We start from the raw sequence: 17,500 nt of genomic DNA on the forward strand, positions 1-17,500 counted from the left end.
CACACCACACACCACACCACTGACCTGCATAAGAAAGGGAGTCGTGTGACCTCAGCGTTGAGTGGCCACCTCCTCTCGGGTCACAGTGAAGTTGCAGTCCAAGGAGTCCTGCAGCAAAAGGTCAGAGGTCACACAGGTCACACTGGGATAGTATTAATAGTAATAGTATTAGCAAAGGAGGAAGAGGAGGAGGAGGAGGAGGAGGAGGAGGAGGAGGAGGAGGAGGAGGAGGAGGAGGAGGAGGAAGGATGAAGAAGAAGAAGAAGAAGGAGGAGAGGAGAGGAGGAGGAGGAGGAGGAGGAGGAGGAGGAGGAGGAGGAAGAAGAAGAGGAGGAAGAAGAAGAAGAAGAAGAAGAAGAAGAAGAAGAGAGAAGGAGGAGGAGGAGGAGGAGGAGGAGGAGGAGGAGGAGGAGGAGGAGGAGGAGGAGGAGGAGGAGGAAGAAGAAGAAGAAGAAGAAGAAGAAGAAGAAGAAGAAGAAGAAGAAGAAGAAGAGGAGGAGGAGGAGGAGGAGGAGGAGGAGGAGGAGGAGGAGGAGGAGGAGAGGAAGGAGAAGAGAGGAGAAGAAGAAGAAGAAGAAGAAGAAGAAGAGGAGAAGAGAAGAAGAAGAAGAAGAAGAAGAAGAAGGAAGAGGAGAGGAGGAGGAGGAGGAGGAGGAGGAGGAGGAGGAGGAGGAGGAGGAGGAGGAGGAGGAGGAGGAGGAGGAGGAGGAGGAGGAGGAGGAGGAGGAGGAGGAGGAGGAGGAGGAAGAAGGAAGGAGAAGAAGAAGAAGAAGAAGAAGAAGAAGAAGAAGAAGAAGAAGAAGAAGAAGAGGAGAAGAGGAGGAGGAGGAGGAGGAGGAGGAGGAGGAGGAGGAGGAGAGGAGGAGAGAAGAGAAGAGGAGGAGGAGGAGGAGGAGGAGGAGGAGGAGGAGGAGGAGGAGGAGGAGGAGGAGGAGGAGGAGGAGGAGGAGGAGGAGGAGGAGGAGGAGGAGGAGGAGGAGGAGGAGGAGGAGGAGGAGGAGGAGGAGGAGGAGGAGGAGGAGGAGGAGGAGGAGGAGGAGAAGAAGAGAGAGAGAGAGAGAGAGAGAGAGAGAGAGAGAGAGAGAGAGAGAGAGAGAGAGAGAGAGAGAGAGAGAGAGAGAGAGAGAATTGAAATAGCAAACTTTATGAAATGACAATGTTTATTATTTTACCTTTTCTTTTTCTCTCTTTTCTTCTTCTCCTCCTCTTCTCATATTCCTCCACCTCTTCTTCTTCTTCTTCTTCTTCTTTCTTCCTCTTCTCTTCCTCCTCCTCCTCCTCTTCTTGCCTTGGTCCGTCTTTCTCCATATTCTTAACACAATCTGAAATAAATATAACTGGATTAATATTAGAGAGAGAGAGAGAGAGAGAGAGAGAGAGAGAGAGAGAGAGAGAGAGAGAGAGAGAGAGAGAGAGAGAGAGAGAGAGAGAGACCTTAGTGTTTCAGTGTGCGGAGGCCATAAATTCAGAGTGTTATTGAAGCAGTGGGTAAGTAAGTGAAGTGCTTGACAGTGACACATTGAGAATAAGTGAAGTGATAATACAAGATACATAGTGACACAAGTGATACACTGCAGGAGTAATTATCACTACATCAATAAGAACACTAGCAGTCAAATAGTTGGTGGGCTTTGAGATAGGAGATACCCATAATGCCTTCTTTAGCCCGTTAAAACACAATGCAAATGCACCTATGCTTTCAATCTCCATTAATTCTCATCGTCCACACTTTTATGTCCACATTTAAAACTGCACACTCTTCTAAATCAAGTGAAAAAATTGAGGTTTATGAGACAAAATTGTAAGAAAAACATGCTTTCACACACCCCACACTCACCAAACACACAGCATACCAGCACACACCATTCCCACACCTGCACACACCAGCAAACCACAAACAACCCTTTGCAAACACTGGAAAATGCAAAAAACACACCCCAAAAATATAGTTTACACAACAAACAACACATTTACACACACACCACATGTATCACACACACACTACACCTGAAGAAACCTTTCCCACACCTGCACACACCAGCACAGTACACAGCTTGGTGTGTGGAGGGAGATATGGAGGAAAGAAAAGGAGGTGGTGGAGGGAAAAATGAGAAAAATTGTCAGGTTTTGAAGTGAGATTTAGAAAAGTACTATTTTGACTATGATAGAAGTGAGATAGGAGACTCAAAATTGGAGGGAAGGTGGAGGAAACATGGAGGAAATAGTCTACTGAAGGAAAAGCCAGGAGGACCTGTGGAGGAGATATGGAAGAAACAAGACAAACATTACCTAACCAAAACGCACCAAAATTACCAAAAAATATTGCATCAACACACACACACACACACACACACACACACACACACACACACACACACAAGCCATATTGATAGAATTTTCAGAGAGACGTATAATTTGCTAAGGAATATTGGAGTAGCATTTCACTATATGGACAAGGAAATGATGAAGAAATTGATAAGTACTAAAATAAAACCTAGATTGGAATATGCAGGAGTAGTTTGGACTCCCCATAAAAAAAACACAAGAAAATTAGAGAGACTACAAAAAATGGCTGCAAGAATGGTTCCAGAATTTAAAGGGATGGCATATGAGGAGAGACTAAAGGCAATGGATCTACCAACCTTGGAGCAGAGAAGAGAGAGGGATCTGATACAAGTTTATAAATTGATTAACGGAATGGATGAAGTGGATAATGAGAAACTGATCCTGAGAGAAGAATATGACTTTAGAAGCACAAGATCGCATAGTAAGAAACTAAGGAAGGACGATGTCTGAGAGATGTTAAAAAATTTAGTTTCCCGCAAAGATGTGTTGAGACTTGGAACAGTTTGAGTGAGGAAGTGGTGTCAGCAAAGAGTGTACATAGTTTTAAAGAAAAATTAGATAAGTCTAGATATGGAGACGGGACCACACGAGCATAAAGCCCAGGCCCTGTAAAACTACAACTAGGTAAATACATACACACACACACACACACCTGCACTCCACAAACAACCCTTAAATCACACCTGGAAAACACCCACAATAAGTCTACCCTAGCCAACCCACACCAAAAAAAAATAAACACTATACATAGGTAGCTATAGTTGACATTACAAAAACATACAAAAAACGATATTATTCCAGTGTTTCACCACATTCCACTATTGTGAGTCACTAATGAGTCCTTCTGATTGACTCTCATTGTCCTCAGAATCCTGTAATTCATCTAATAGAGCCAGCTCACCCTCAGAATCCCTCAAGGGTGACAATGACAACACCATTACACCACACTGGTCAGTAACACACTGCCCACCGGCCACCACCCCTCCCCTCAGGCCACACGGTCCCTCCCCCCAAGCCACCGTACCCAGTGTCCCTGAAAACAGTTAGTCACTTTGTCACTGAATCATAAAAAACACACAAAGCGAGAAGATGAAGCACTGATGGAGCGATGGTGTGTGCATGTACTGTAAATATCTTGAAACACCCTTAAAACACCCTAACATAGCCTAAAATAGTTAAAACAGTCTTAAACACCCTTAAATAGCCTTAAAATAACCCTAAAACACTAAAACAGTCTTAAACACCCTTAAAATAGCTTAAAACTGCCTTAAACATCCTAAAATTCTTCAAACACCCTAAAATAGCCTTAAACAATCTAAAACAGCCTAAAAATACCCTAAGACAGCCTTAAAACACCCTAAAGTAGCCTTAAACACCCTCAAAGTCTTCAAACACCCTAAAACAGCCTTCAATACTCACAGTTGGCTAGGTGTGTCCCAGCTGGTGTAGTTGCTATGTTCCATCCCTACATAGAGCCACTTCCTTTAGTACGGCCGGTGGTGGCTGGTGATCCTGTTGGGAGGAGGTGGTGGTGGTTATAATAGTACTAGTGGTGGTAGTGAAATGGTGTGGTTTTGTGAGCATCTGATGTGGTAATGTTGGTTGTTTGTGGTGGTTGTGGGTGTGGTTGGACAGTGGTGGTGGTGGTGGTGGTGGTATTAGGAGGATTTTAAAAAGACAAATATTTTCCGGCCAAAACAAGTTAAAAAATTGAGGTTTATGAGACAAAATTGTAAGGAAAAACACGCTTTCACACACCCGACACTCACCAAACACACAGCACACCAGCACACACCATTCCCACACCTGCACACACCAACAAACCACAAACAACCCTTTGCAAACACTGGAAAATGCAAAAAACACACACCCAAAAAATATATAGTAGCTTACACTAAAAACATTTACACACACCACACACACACACCACACCTGCGGAAACCTTTCCCACACCTGCACACACCAGCACAGTACACAGCTTGGTGTGTGGAGGAGATATGGAGGAAAGAAAAGGAGGTGGTGGAGGGAAAATGAGAAAAATTGTCAGGTTTTGAAGTGAGATTTAGAAAAGTACTATTTTGACTATGATAGAAGTGAGATAGGAGACTCAAAATTAGAGGGAAGGTGGAGGAAACATGGAGGAAATAGTCTACTGAAGGAAAAGCCTGGAGGTAACCTGTGGAGGAAACAAGACAAACATTACCTAACCAAAACGCACCAAAAATTACCTAAAAATATTGCATCACACACACACACACACACTCCACAAACAACCCTTAAATCACACCTGGAAAACGCCCACAATAAGTTTACCCTAGCCAACCCACACCAAAAAAAAAAAAAAAAAACACTATACATAGGTAGCTATAGTTGACATTACAAAAACGTACAAAAAACACACTTACACACACACCACACTCACAGCACACCTGAGGACACCTTTCCACACCACACACACTCACCTCTCCTCTGGAACTTGGTGAGTGGAGTATTTGTGGAGTTTTGCCGCAGAGAGGAGACATGCAGCAAGTCAACAGCAGCGGCTCTCCAAGAACCCATTGTGACATTGTGGCAAGCCATGGTGCACCTCTGGAATAGTGGTAGTTGTTGTAGTAGTGGTAGTGGTGGTGGTGGTAGTAATAGTATAAATGAGGCGTGACAAGGCGTAGGAAAGGGTGAAGGACACTGCCTACCACACTATAACACCACCATATCTCACTAACCACTTCAACTATCAAACTATCACGCATATGGGAGGTGTATGGATCCACAAACTATCTACGGAGGCAATATGGGGCGTGACAAGGCGTAGTAAATAAGAAAAACTGAAAATAGTTAACACAGAGAGGGCCGATGTGGAAGGCAGGATGGCGGACACTGCCTAACACAAGAACACCACCATATCTCAGTAACCGCTTCAACTATCAAACTATCCCGCGCATGGGAGGTGTATGGGTGCATAAGCTATCTATGGAGGCAATATGGGGCGTGACAATGCGTAGGAGGGCAGGAATGACCACCGCAAATATGAGGCAACAAAACCCAAAAGTTTGCTTATAAAGACGCACTTATTTTCACTTTACCAGACTTTTTCACCTTAATTGGCACGTCTCACTAACTCTACATACTTTAGATAATAAGCATGTACACGCACACACTTGGGAATAACTCACCTGCTCCACAAATGTTCAAAAACTGTAAATCTCAAAACAGAGCTAACAATGGCGGATCTTCTCTTCTTCTTCTTCTACGCAAAATGTCGACATCATTGTATACACTTCCTCTATCACTCAAACTTCTTATAAAATTCAAAATAACATTGAAATAAAATAAATAAAATATGAAATGGTAAAGAAAATGAAAATAACATGTGTATTATATTCCCAATACCGAAATGGGGTGTTGGGGTCACTCAAAATATTGATAAAAACATATTTCGCCGTAAGGATTGAAATATTTCTACTTAATTAGTGAAGTTGGCACTTTTCTGATATCTGATTTGTTATTAGTAAAGTAAACTAATTTCTAAACTACAATAGAATCGAGTCCAGCTGTGTTTTGGTTTACCGAAAAAATAACGTTAAAGTCACTGCAAGGAATATAACGTTTTTTTTTTATTACCACGCCTAGGATTGTTTTGGTGCTTGATATAACACTTAAAAGATATGAAAAACATGATTCAAGTAACAATATTCCATAAAGTTTAGTCTACCTATTCGTATTTTCAATTTCAAAATTTTGAATGGTAACAAAATAGAAAACAAAAATCTTTATATGACAAAGAATCTGTGTTTTCTTTATTCGGCTGGAAAGCGAAAATTTGTGTTATTCAGAAAATGTAATATAACGTAGTTTGGGTGAGCTTTCCATCTCGACATTGTGGTGTGTTTGTCACCCGTTAATTGGACACAAACACCTTCCTTTCCACCGCTTTCAATAAAAACCACCCGGTAGGAATATTATATTTTGATTATTAGTTACACTATTTATCGCGCCTAAAAGTGTAGTGTATACTAGTCTGGGAGCCGTTTTTCTTGTGGCGATTTTTTAAATGAATTATCTACGTCAATATTGAACCCACGGGGGGCGCCTCACCCTGCCTTCCCCATGGACAGTCCAGCAATGTCTGCTTCCACTCCCCCTGTGTTTCCAGACCCAGAGAGTGAAGCAAAGCCAGAATCAACCACCACACTAGATAAATAGCCATTACTGTGGTAAATAAGGCGATGGTTGTGTATATGTACCCCAGTTAACACCGCCCGCCGCCCACCTCACCCACACCCACAGCCCGCCCCAACATTTCCTTCAATTCTCACTGTTTTCTGCTGCTGCTGCGCGCCTCAAATGCATAGCAGGGACAAAAGAGGAGTAGTAGTAGTAGTAGTAGCAGGAGCAGCAGTGTTATTATTATTACTATGAGGGTTAATGTGTGTGTGTGGGGGCTGTTTATGTAAAATTATTATGTCTCTCTCTCTCTCTCTCTCTCTCTCTCTCTCTCTCTCTCTCTCTCTCTCTCTCTCCATGAAGGCCACAGAGGTGACTAGGTAGAGTGTTCCTGCTGTTAATAATTTAGAAATGTTGTTAATCTCTCACTGGAACCTTAAAAACAATAACAACTTCAACTATACTCTATTGATGAAGGTTAGACACACAACCCGTCACTTCAGAGGAGCTTGGCGGTGTCTTATGGTGTGGCTTGACAATGTTAGGGCTGGATATGTCACTAAGCTCTCTCTCTCCTCTCTCTCTCTCTCTCTCTCTCTCTCTCTCTAATCGGTAAAGTCTCTCTCTGAAGGTAAAAATGTGTCCCAGTCGGTTAAAATAGTGAAGTTGGCCATTAATCTTCTGTCCTCCATACACCCTTCTAATGTCAATAAAAGGTGAAGACTGTGGCCATTAATCTTCTGCCTCCACACCCTTCCTAAAAAATGTGTCCCAGTACTGAAGGGGTTAAAATAGTGAAGACTGTGGCCATTAATCTTCTGTCCTCCATACACCCTTCCTAATGTCAATAAAATGGTCTAATGGCACACAAATCTCAAGGTAAAATGTGTCCCAGTACTGAAGGGGTTAAAATAGTGAAGACTGTGGCCATTAATCTTGTCCCTCCATACACCCTTCCTAATGTCAATAAAATGGTCTAATGGTACACAAATCTCAAGGTAAAAATGTGTCCCAGTACTGAAGGGGTTAAAATAGTGAAGACTGTGGCCATTAATCTTCTGCCTCCATACACCCTTCCTAATGTCAATAAAATGGTCTAATGGCACACAAATCTCAAGGTAAAAATGTGTCCCAGTACTGAAGGGGTTAAAATAGTGAAGACTGTGGCCATTAATCTTCTGCCTCCATACACCCTTCCTAATGTCAATAAAATGGTCTAATGGTACACAAATCTCAAGGTAAAAATGTGTCCCAGTACTGAAGGGGTTAAAATAGTGAAGACTGTGGCCATTAATCTTCTGCCTCCATACACCCTTCCTAATGTCAATAAAATGGTCTAATGGTACACAAATCTCAAGGTGGTACACAAATCTCAAAAAATGTGTCCCAGTACTGAAGGGGTTAAAATAGTGAAGACTGTGGCCATTAATCTTCTGCCTTCTAATGTCATAAAATGGTCTAATTCCTAATGTCAATAAAATGGTCTAATGAAGTACACAAATAGTGAAGACTGTGGTAAAAATGTGTCCCTAATGTCAATAAAATGGTCTAATGGTTAAAATAAAAATGTGAAGTACTGAAGGGGTTAAAATAGTGAAGACTGTGGCCATTAATCTTCTGCCTCCATACACCCTTCCTAATGTCAATAAAATGGTCTAATGGTACACAAATCTCAAGGTAAAAATGTGTCCCAGTACTGAAGGGGTTAAAATAGTGAAGACTGTGGCCATTAATCTTCTGCCTCCATACACCCTTCCTAATGTCAATAAAATGGTCTAATGGTACACAAATCTCAAGGTAAAAATGTGTCCCAGTACTGAAGGGGTTAAAATAGTGAAGACTGTGGCCATTAATCTTCTGCCTCCATACACCCTTCCTAATGTCAATAAAATGGTCTAATGGCACACAAATCTCAAGGTAAAATGTGTCCCAGTACTGAAGGGGTTAAAATAGTGAAGACTGTGGCCATTAATCTTCTGCCTCCATACACCCTTCCTAATGTCAATAAAATGGTCTAATGGTACACAAATCTCAAGGTAAAAATGTGTCCCAGTACTGAAGGGGTTAAAATAGTGAAGACTGTGGCCATTAATCTTCTGCCTCCATACACCCTTCCTAATGTCAATAAAATGGTCTAATGGTACACAAATCTCAAGGTAAAAATGTGTCCCAGTACTGAAGGGGTTAAAATAGTGAAGACTGTGGCCATTAATCTTCTGCCTCCATACACCCTTCCTAATGTCAATAAAATGGTCTAATGGTACTCCATACACCCTTCCTAATGTCAATAAAATGGTCTAATGGCACAAAATCTCAAGGTAAAAATGTGTCCCAGTACTGAAGGGGTTAAAATAGTGAAGACTGTGGCCATTAATCTTCTGCCTCCATACACCCTTCCTAATGTCAATAAAATGGTCTAATGGTACACAAATCTCAAGGTAAAAATGTGTCCCAGTACTGAAGGGGTTAAAATAGTGAAGACTGTGGCCATTAATCTTCTGCCTCCATACACCCTTCCTAATGTCAATAAAATGGTCTAATGGTACACAAATCTCAAGGTAAAAATGTGTCCCAGTACTGAAGGGGTTAAAATAGTGAAGACTGTGGCCATTAATCTTCTGCCTCCATACACCCTTCCTAATGTCAATAAAATGGTCTAATGGTACACAAATCTCAAGGTAAAAATGTGTCCCAGTACTGAAGGGGTTAAAATAGTGAAGACTGTGGCCATTAATCTTCTGCCTCCATACACCCTTCCTAATGTCAATAAAATGGTCTAATGGTACACAAATCTCAAGGTAAAAATGTGTCGAGTACTGAAGGGGTTAAAATAGTGAAGACTGTGGCCATTAATCTTCTGACCTCCATACACCCTTCCTAATGTCAATAAAATGGTCTAATGGTACACAAATCTCAAGGTAAAAATACGTCCCAGTACTGAAGGGGTTAAAATAGTGAAGACTGTGGCCATTAATCTTCTGCCTCCATACACCCTTCCTAATGTCAATAAAATGGTCTAATGGTACACAAATCTCAAGGTAAAAATACGTCCCAGTACTGAAGGGGTTAAAATAGTGAAGACTGTGGCCATTATCCTCTGACCTCCATACACCCTTCCTAATGTCAATAAAATGGTCTAATGGTACACAAATCTCAAGGTAAAAATGTGTCCCAGTACTGAAGGGGTTAAAATAGTGAAGACTGTGGCCATTAATCTTCTGCCCTCCATACACCCTTCCTAATGTCAATAAAATGGTCTAATGGTACACAAACCTCAAGGTAAAAATATGTCCCAGTACTGAAGGGGTTAAAATAGTGAAGACTGTGGCCATTTATCCTCTGCCCTCCATATACCCTTCCTAATGTCATCAAAATGGTCTAATGGTACACAAATCTCAAGGTAAAAATGTGTCCCAGTACTGAAGGGGTTAAAATAGTGAAAACTGTGGCCATTTATCCTCTGCCCTCCATACACCCTTCCTAATGTCAATAAAATGGTCTAATGGTACACAAATCTCAAGGTAAAAATATGTCCCAGTACTGAAGGGGTTAAAATAGTGAAGACTGTGGCCATTTATCCTCTGCCCTCCATACACCCTTCCTAATGTCAATAAAATGGTCTAATGGTACACAAATCTCAAGGTAAAAATACGTCCCAGTACTGAAGGGGTTAAAATAGTGAAGACTGTGGCCATTAATCTTCTGACCTCCATACACCCTTCCTAATGTCATCAAAATGGTCTAATGGTACACAAACCTCAAGGTAAAAATACGTCCCAGTACTGAAGGGGTTAAAATAGTGAAGACTGTGGCCATTAATCTTCTGCACTCCATACACCCTTCCTAATGTCATCAAAATGGTCTAATGGTACACAAACCTCAAGGTAAAAATAGGTCCCAGTACTGAAGGGGTTAATAACTTTCAAAATAATAATAAAGACATTAGAAAGTGTAAATTTGTGCTTCAAAGATGACACTTTAAATGTGACTCACTTATTCTTTGCAGACGATGGAATGCTGTCAGCGAGCAGCATGGAAGACGCAGAGAGAGTGGTGGTCAGGTGGTGGTGGAGACAGGGAGAGTATGTGGCCTGGAGATTAAAAACAGAACACCAATAATCTTGTGACCTCCATGCATCCTTCCTAATGTCAATAAAGTTGTCTTATCATGCCCAAAATTGTCTTATAATGCCCTCAAAAAATACCAATCTATCTCAAAATGCCTCAAAACATGTCAAACTGTCTTAAAAAGCCCTCAAAACATCCCAAACTGTCTTAAAATGCCCTCAAAACCTACCAAACTGTCTTAAAATTAACTCAAAACATGACAAACTGTCTTAAAATGCCCTCAAAACATCCCAAACTGTCTTAAAATGCCCTCAAAACCTACCAAACTGTCTTAAAATAACTCAAAACCTACCAAACTGTCTTAAATTACCTCAAAACATCCCAAACTGTCTTAAAATTCCTCAAAACCTACCAAACTGTCTTAAAATTTCAAAACTACCAAACTGTCTTAAATTACCTCAAAACATGACAAACTTTCTTAAAATAATTTTACACAATCTCAAATAAATAAGAGAGATTAACAGAGAGAGAGAGAGAGAGAGAGAGAGAGAGAGAGAGAGAGAGAGAGAGAGAGAGAGAGAGAGAGAGAGAGAGAGAGAGAGAGAAACTTTAATGAATGTTGTTGTAGCAAAGAAATACACAAAACTATCTCTATTTAAACAACACAATGTAGAAATATTGGATAAAAACTGACTTTGTATGACACACACACACACACACACTGAAATACTGCAAGAAGACCTAAATAAGATCTGGGAATGGAGTAAGAAGTGGGAAATGGAATTCAATGTGAACAAAAGTCATGTCATGGAAATGGGAAAGAGTGAAAGACGACCAGTGGGAATCTATAAGTCAAAAAGGAAAAGGACTTAGGAGTGACAATGGAAGAAAACAATCAACAAGTAAGCCATATTGATAGAATATTTAGAGAAACATATAATTTGCTAAGGAATATTTGAGTAGCATTTCACTACATGGACAAAGAAATGATGAAGAAATTGATAAGTACTATAATAAGACCCAGATTGGAATATGCAGGAGTAGTGTGGACTCCTCATAAAAAGAAACACATAAGGAAATTGGAGAGGCTACAAAGAATAGCTACAAGAATGGTTCCAGAATTTGAAGGGATGACATATGAGGAGAGACTAAAGGCTATGGATCTACCAACCCTGGAACAAAGAAGGGAGAGAGGAGACCTGATACAAGTTTATAAATTGATCAACAGAATGGACCAAGTGGATAATGAGAAACTGATCCTGAGAGAAGAATATGACATCCGAAGCACAAGATCGCATAGTAAAAAGCTGAGAAAAGGAAGATGTCTGAGAGATATTAAAAAATATAGTTTCCCGCAGAGATGTATTGAGACGTGGAACAGTTTAGATGAAGAAGTAGTGTCTGCAACGAGTGTGCATACTTTTAAAGTAAGATTGGATAAGTGTAGATATGGAGACGGGGCCACACCACCATAAAGCCCAGGCCCTGTAAAACTACAACTAGATAAAATACAACTAGGTAAATACACACCAAGCGGCCCTCGTCAAGATGGGTAGAGGCCTGCTGTGCCACTCACGGCTACAACATCTCCCCTGACGCGCCCCAGCCAATCCATGCCACACCACACACAAACGTGGTCACGCCACTCAAGGCCCCAAGAACTGACCGTTATCATCACAGTGCTATCCCCTCCATGGTGCCACCCATAAACAGCTAACTTAAGGTTCTCATCTTAAGTCTCCTCAATCCCCATGTGTGCATTTTCAGTATCTATGTACTGCAATTACTAATAAACCATATTATTATTATTATTATTTACACACACACACTGGGATGGACTGGGAGAGGCTGGGATGGACTGGGAGAGAGAAAAGGAGGACAGAGAAGTCTGTGAGCATGTATTTCATGAGAAGTTATGGGTGGAAGGAGCACAGGTGGAGAAGATGTACAGAATGGGAATGAAAGTGAGAGGGAGTGAGAGGCCCCTAATAGTATGTATGTCTGCGTGATGTATATGATAAATGGGAGGTGGTGAAGAGGGGCAGACAGCTGAGAGACTGTCATGAGGAAGACATAAGTCAAATCAGGATTGCCCCTGACAAAACTAAGAAAGAGAGAGAACAAGACGCAATGCTAAAGGAAAAGTTGCAAGACAAAAGAAGACAAGGAGGCCAGTGGAAAATACAGAGGGGAAAAATTGTGAGAGTAGGAGAAGGCACTGGTGGGGACTGAAATACAGGTGTACGGGACAAAGAAATCAGCGAAAAGAGTGTCAAAATGAGTGTAATAAATATACAAGGGCTAACACAAACTAAAGCAAAAGAAGTAGAAGAGTTAGTGAGTGATGATAGTATAGTTTGCTTAACAGAGACCCAGAAGAAGCTAAGAGATATAAACTTCAGTGATAACTGTGTGATAGTAGATAATATGAGAGAGGAGCAAGATAGAAAGGGAGGAGGACTAATGGTGCTATATAGGAAGGATACAGGAGTAGACCTAGAGAAGATACCAACAAAATGTCCGGATATATTGCACACAAAAGGGAAAATGAGAGGATGGGAGATGAGACTAGTAGTGGTTTACCTGAGTGTTAACGATCCACCCAGAAATAATAATATTAAGCTACAAATGGAAAGGATAATAAATGGAAACTCTCACCCGCTCTTAGTCATGGGTGACTTTAATGGACATGTGGGCTTCAAAGGGGAGCAGAAGGTGAATACAAATGGAGAAATCATTTTGGAATTGATAATGTTAAATGATGATTGCAAATGCACAGGAGGAGAGTTCACATGGAGCAGAAATGAACAAAGGAGTGTTATTGATTATGTACTGGCAACAAATCAAGTCTATAGGAAATTCAAGAGCATGCATATAGATGAGGAGAAGGACATTTTGACATGTCAGACCACAATCCAATTGAAGTGGAGCTAATAATAAAAGAGAAGAAGAAAAAATGTGAGAGAAAAGAGTGGGTTGTGAAGGAGTATTATAAAACAGACAATAATTCCTTAGAAAGATTTTGGGTGTGCATGGAAAGCCAGGCGCTAAATAAGGAAGTGGAGAACATTGAAAAATTGGAGTCACTAATAAAGAGAAGGTGCTAAAAGGAAAATATAGGAGAAGAGGAGAAAAGAATAGCAAGAACACAGAGCCTGTATGGATAAATGATGTAATTAGGAAAGAAATCAAAGAAAGGAGGAGGAGAAATGCAACAACAAATGAAGAAGAGAGGGAAAGGTGGAAGGAGTTATACCCAAAGCAAAAAGAAAGGGTACATGTGCTAATAAAAAAGGAGATCTGTAAACAAGAAGAGAAAACAGTCAAAGAAATGAAGGAAAGCAAGGATGGAGGAAAGAAGATGTGGGAGTACATTAAGAAGCTAAAAGGGAAAAGATCAAGGAGAAAAATCCCTAAAATCTATGGAGAAGATGGGGTACAACTGGAGCAGGAGAAGGTGGGGGGGAGGAGGTAAAGAAATTGTGGAGCAACATATATAGAAAATATGAAAACAATATTGAAGAAATGTGGAATGTGAGGAGAGAGAGGAGTATGAGAACATGATCAAAGACATAGAAGAGAAACGATCAGTTAGGCTGAACGCAGTTGATGAACAAGGGACACAAATGCAATATATACAGACTTGTGCAGTGGAGGTATGGGAACACATCGACATGGCAAGAAGGGTGACAGGAGGAGAGGTGCAGTTACAACAGAACATTATCACAGAGGAAAGAGTGGCGAGGTGTCTAGAAAAATGAAGAGCAAACGAGCTGTGGGGACAGATAATATTAAAGGACAAATGTACAAGGAGATAGGAAATAGCACAGTATTAAAGGAAATATTAGCAAAGGGAATGAAAAGTACATTAGAGTCAGGCCATGTACCACCAAGCTGGAAAGAATCAAGGACAGTGATGATCCCCAAAACAAGATGCCCAAAAGCCAAGGATTTGAGACCTATTGCATTAACTAACGTTGGGTATAAACTAATGATGTCAATCATAAGAGATAGCTTAGAAGATCACATAACAAAGAACAGCTTAGGAAACAAACGCAAGGAGGTTTCACAGAACGTAGTACAATTGAAAATAACATTTTGTTCTAAAATACTGCATACAAAAATCTTTCAAGATGAAAAAGCGTTAATTGTAACATCAATTCATTTTGCCAAAGCATAAAGAGGAGAAATTAATACACCAGCCATACCAGGAAAATACTGAAAAATAATTGGGGCTCTGCTTTTAACAATACAGACATACAACAAACAAACACAACTCTGCAAAAATTTTGGAATGTAAGACAAAAGAAGATCAAGGAAATAGAAGACGATAACAGAAATCAATAAGTGAAAGAACAAAAGACCACGACAGCCAGAAAAATACGTCAGGAGAGCCGATACAAAGGCATCTCCTGACCTACAACTCAACTCAACTCAACTCAACTGGGAAAGGCTGGAATACAGGCACTGGAGAGGCTGGGAGGCACTGGGAGAGGCTGGGAGGCACTGGGAGGCTGGGATGCACTGGGAAAGGCTGGGATGCACTGGAGAGGCTGGGATGCACTGGGAGAGGCTGGGAGGCACTGGGAGAGGCTGGCAGGCACTGGGAGAGGCTGGGAGGCACTGGGAAAGGCTGGAAAACACTGGGAGAGGCTGGGAGGCACTGGGAGAGGCTGGGAGGCACTGGGAGGCTGGGAGGCACTGGGAGAGGCTGGGAGGCACTGGGAGCTGGGAGGCACTGGGAGAGGCTGGGAGGCACTGGGAGAGGCTGGGAGGCACTGGGAGGCACTGGGAGGCTGGGAGGCACTGGGAGAGGCTGGGAGGCACTGGGAGAGGCTGGGAGGCACTGGGAGGCACTGGGAGGCACTGGGGAGGCTGGGAGGCACTGGGAGAGGCTGGGAGGCACTGGGAGGCTGGGAGGCACTGGGAGAGGCTGGGAGGCACTGGGAGAGGCTGGGAGGCACTGGGAGGCACTGGGAGGCACTGGGAGGCACTGGGGAGGCTGGGAGGCACTGGGAGAGGCTGGGAGGCACTGGGAGAGGCTGGGAGGCACTGGGAGAGGCTGGGAGGCACTGGGAGAGGCTGGGAGGTACTGGGAGAGGCCGGGATGCACTGGGAGAGGCTGGGAGACACTGGGCTGGGGCACTGGGAGAGGCTGGGAGGCACTGGGAGAGGCTGGGAGGCACTGGGGAGGCTGGGAGGCACTGGGGGAGGCACTGGGAGAGGCTGGGAGGCACTGGGAGAGGCTGGGAGGCACTGGAGAGGCTGGGAGGCACTGGGGAGGCTGGGAGGCACTGGGAGAGGCTGGGAGGCACTGGGAGAGGCTGGGAGGCACTGGGAGAGGCTGGGAGGCACTGGGAGAGGCTGGGAGGCACTGGGAGAGGCTGGGGGCACTGGGAGCTGGGAGGCACTGGGAGAGGCTGGGAGGCACTGGGAGAGGCTGGGAGGCACTGGGAGAGGCTGGGAGGCACTGGGAGGCTGGGAGGCACTGGGAGAGGCTGGGAGGCACTGGGAGAGGCTGGGAGGCACTGGGAGAGGCTGGGAGGCACTGGGAGAGGCTGGGAGGCACTGGGAGAGGCTGGGAGGCACTGGGAGAGGCTGGGAGGCACTGGGGAGGCTGGGAGGCACTGGGAGAGGCTGGGAGGCACTGGGAGGCTGGGAGGCACTGGGAGAGGCTGGGAGGCACTGGGAGAGGCTGGGAGGCACTGGGAGAGGCTGGGATGCACTGGGAGAGGCTGGGAGGCACTGGGAGAGGCTGGGAGGCACTGGGAGAGGCTGGGAGGCACTGGGAGGCTGGGAGGCACTGGGAGGCTGGGAGGCACTGGAGAGATGCACTGGGAGGCACTGGGAGGCTGGGATGCACTGGGAGAGGCTGGGAGGCACTGGGGAGGCTGGGAGGCACTGGGAGGCTGGGAGGCACTGGGGGAGGCACTGGGAGGCACTGGGAGGCTGGGAGGCACTGGAGAGGCTGGGAGGCACTGGGAGAGGCTGGGAGGCACTGGGGAGGCTGGGAGGCACTGGGAGGCTGGGAGGCACTGGGCTGGGAGGCACTGGGAGGCTGGGAGGCACTGGGAGGCTGGGAGGCACTGAAAGAGGCTGGGATGCACTGAAAGAGGCTGGGATGCACTGAGAGAGGCTGGGATGCACTGGGATAGACCAGCTGGACTGAAATAAGACAGAACAGAACACACCAAAATCTTATATCACCTATTTCAACGCCGCCCACGCCCCGACACGCCGCCCACTCCACCCACAGCACGGGAAAGGAGTTCAACATATATAAATAGGAATTAAAATATATATTAAATGTCCTTGATACCATAATAGCGATGTTCTTATAATACCGTCACTCTTCTGTCGTCTATAAATTTCTGTCGTTTATTGATTTTACCTTCTCGCTTTGAGTCAATCTTTTCGTAATGACTTCTTCTCATAATTCTTCGCTCTTTAATAAAATTTTTGTCCCTCTATATCACTTTATAGTCGTTTTGTTGTATGATATGACTAGATAAAACGTATAACAAAACATCAAACAAGATATATTAGTTTGAAACAGTATACTTAAGAAATGGCAGTGATATAATACTTGACTTCTATATAAACACACCATACTGTACTGAAATCTTACAAAATTCAACAATATCCTAGTTTTTCGTGTGAATTTTACGTCCAACCAGGTAAAGGAAGGTTCCCAGCAATGAAGGAAATAATTAATGATCTTGTTAGGCTGTAAAATTATAAAAAATAGTGAAACAGATCAAGAAGAAATGAAATAAAATGAATTGCTAGCCTACTGTTGCTAAGATTTGTGTAATGTATTATAAACATTTGTTGTAATATTTATGTAATGTATTACAAACATTTGTTGTAATATTTATGTAATGTATTACAAATATTTGTTGTAATATTTATGTAATGTATT

The 17,500-nt window shown here is 43.1% G+C and overlaps 1 protein-coding gene and 1 long non-coding RNA gene across 2 annotated transcripts in view; both read right to left on the reverse strand.

The window, feature by feature from the left end:
• LOC123502384 overlaps positions 1-17,500 on the reverse strand; it is a 273,598-nt gene that overhangs the window by 10,044 nt on the left and 246,054 nt on the right. The window lies entirely within an intron of this gene.
• On the reverse strand, positions 3,801-5,594 carry LOC123502421. Its single transcript, XR_006674047.1, has 3 exons — positions 5,520-5,594; positions 4,809-4,935; positions 3,801-3,858 (listed from the first exon to the last, which is right to left on the reverse strand). It is a non-coding gene; the product is annotated as an uncharacterized LOC123502421 (long non-coding RNA).

Source organism: Portunus trituberculatus, chromosome 11 (assembly GCF_017591435.1).
Source record: "Portunus trituberculatus isolate SZX2019 chromosome 11, ASM1759143v1, whole genome shotgun sequence".
Taxonomy (NCBI): Eukaryota; Metazoa; Arthropoda; class Malacostraca; order Decapoda; family Portunidae; genus Portunus; species Portunus trituberculatus.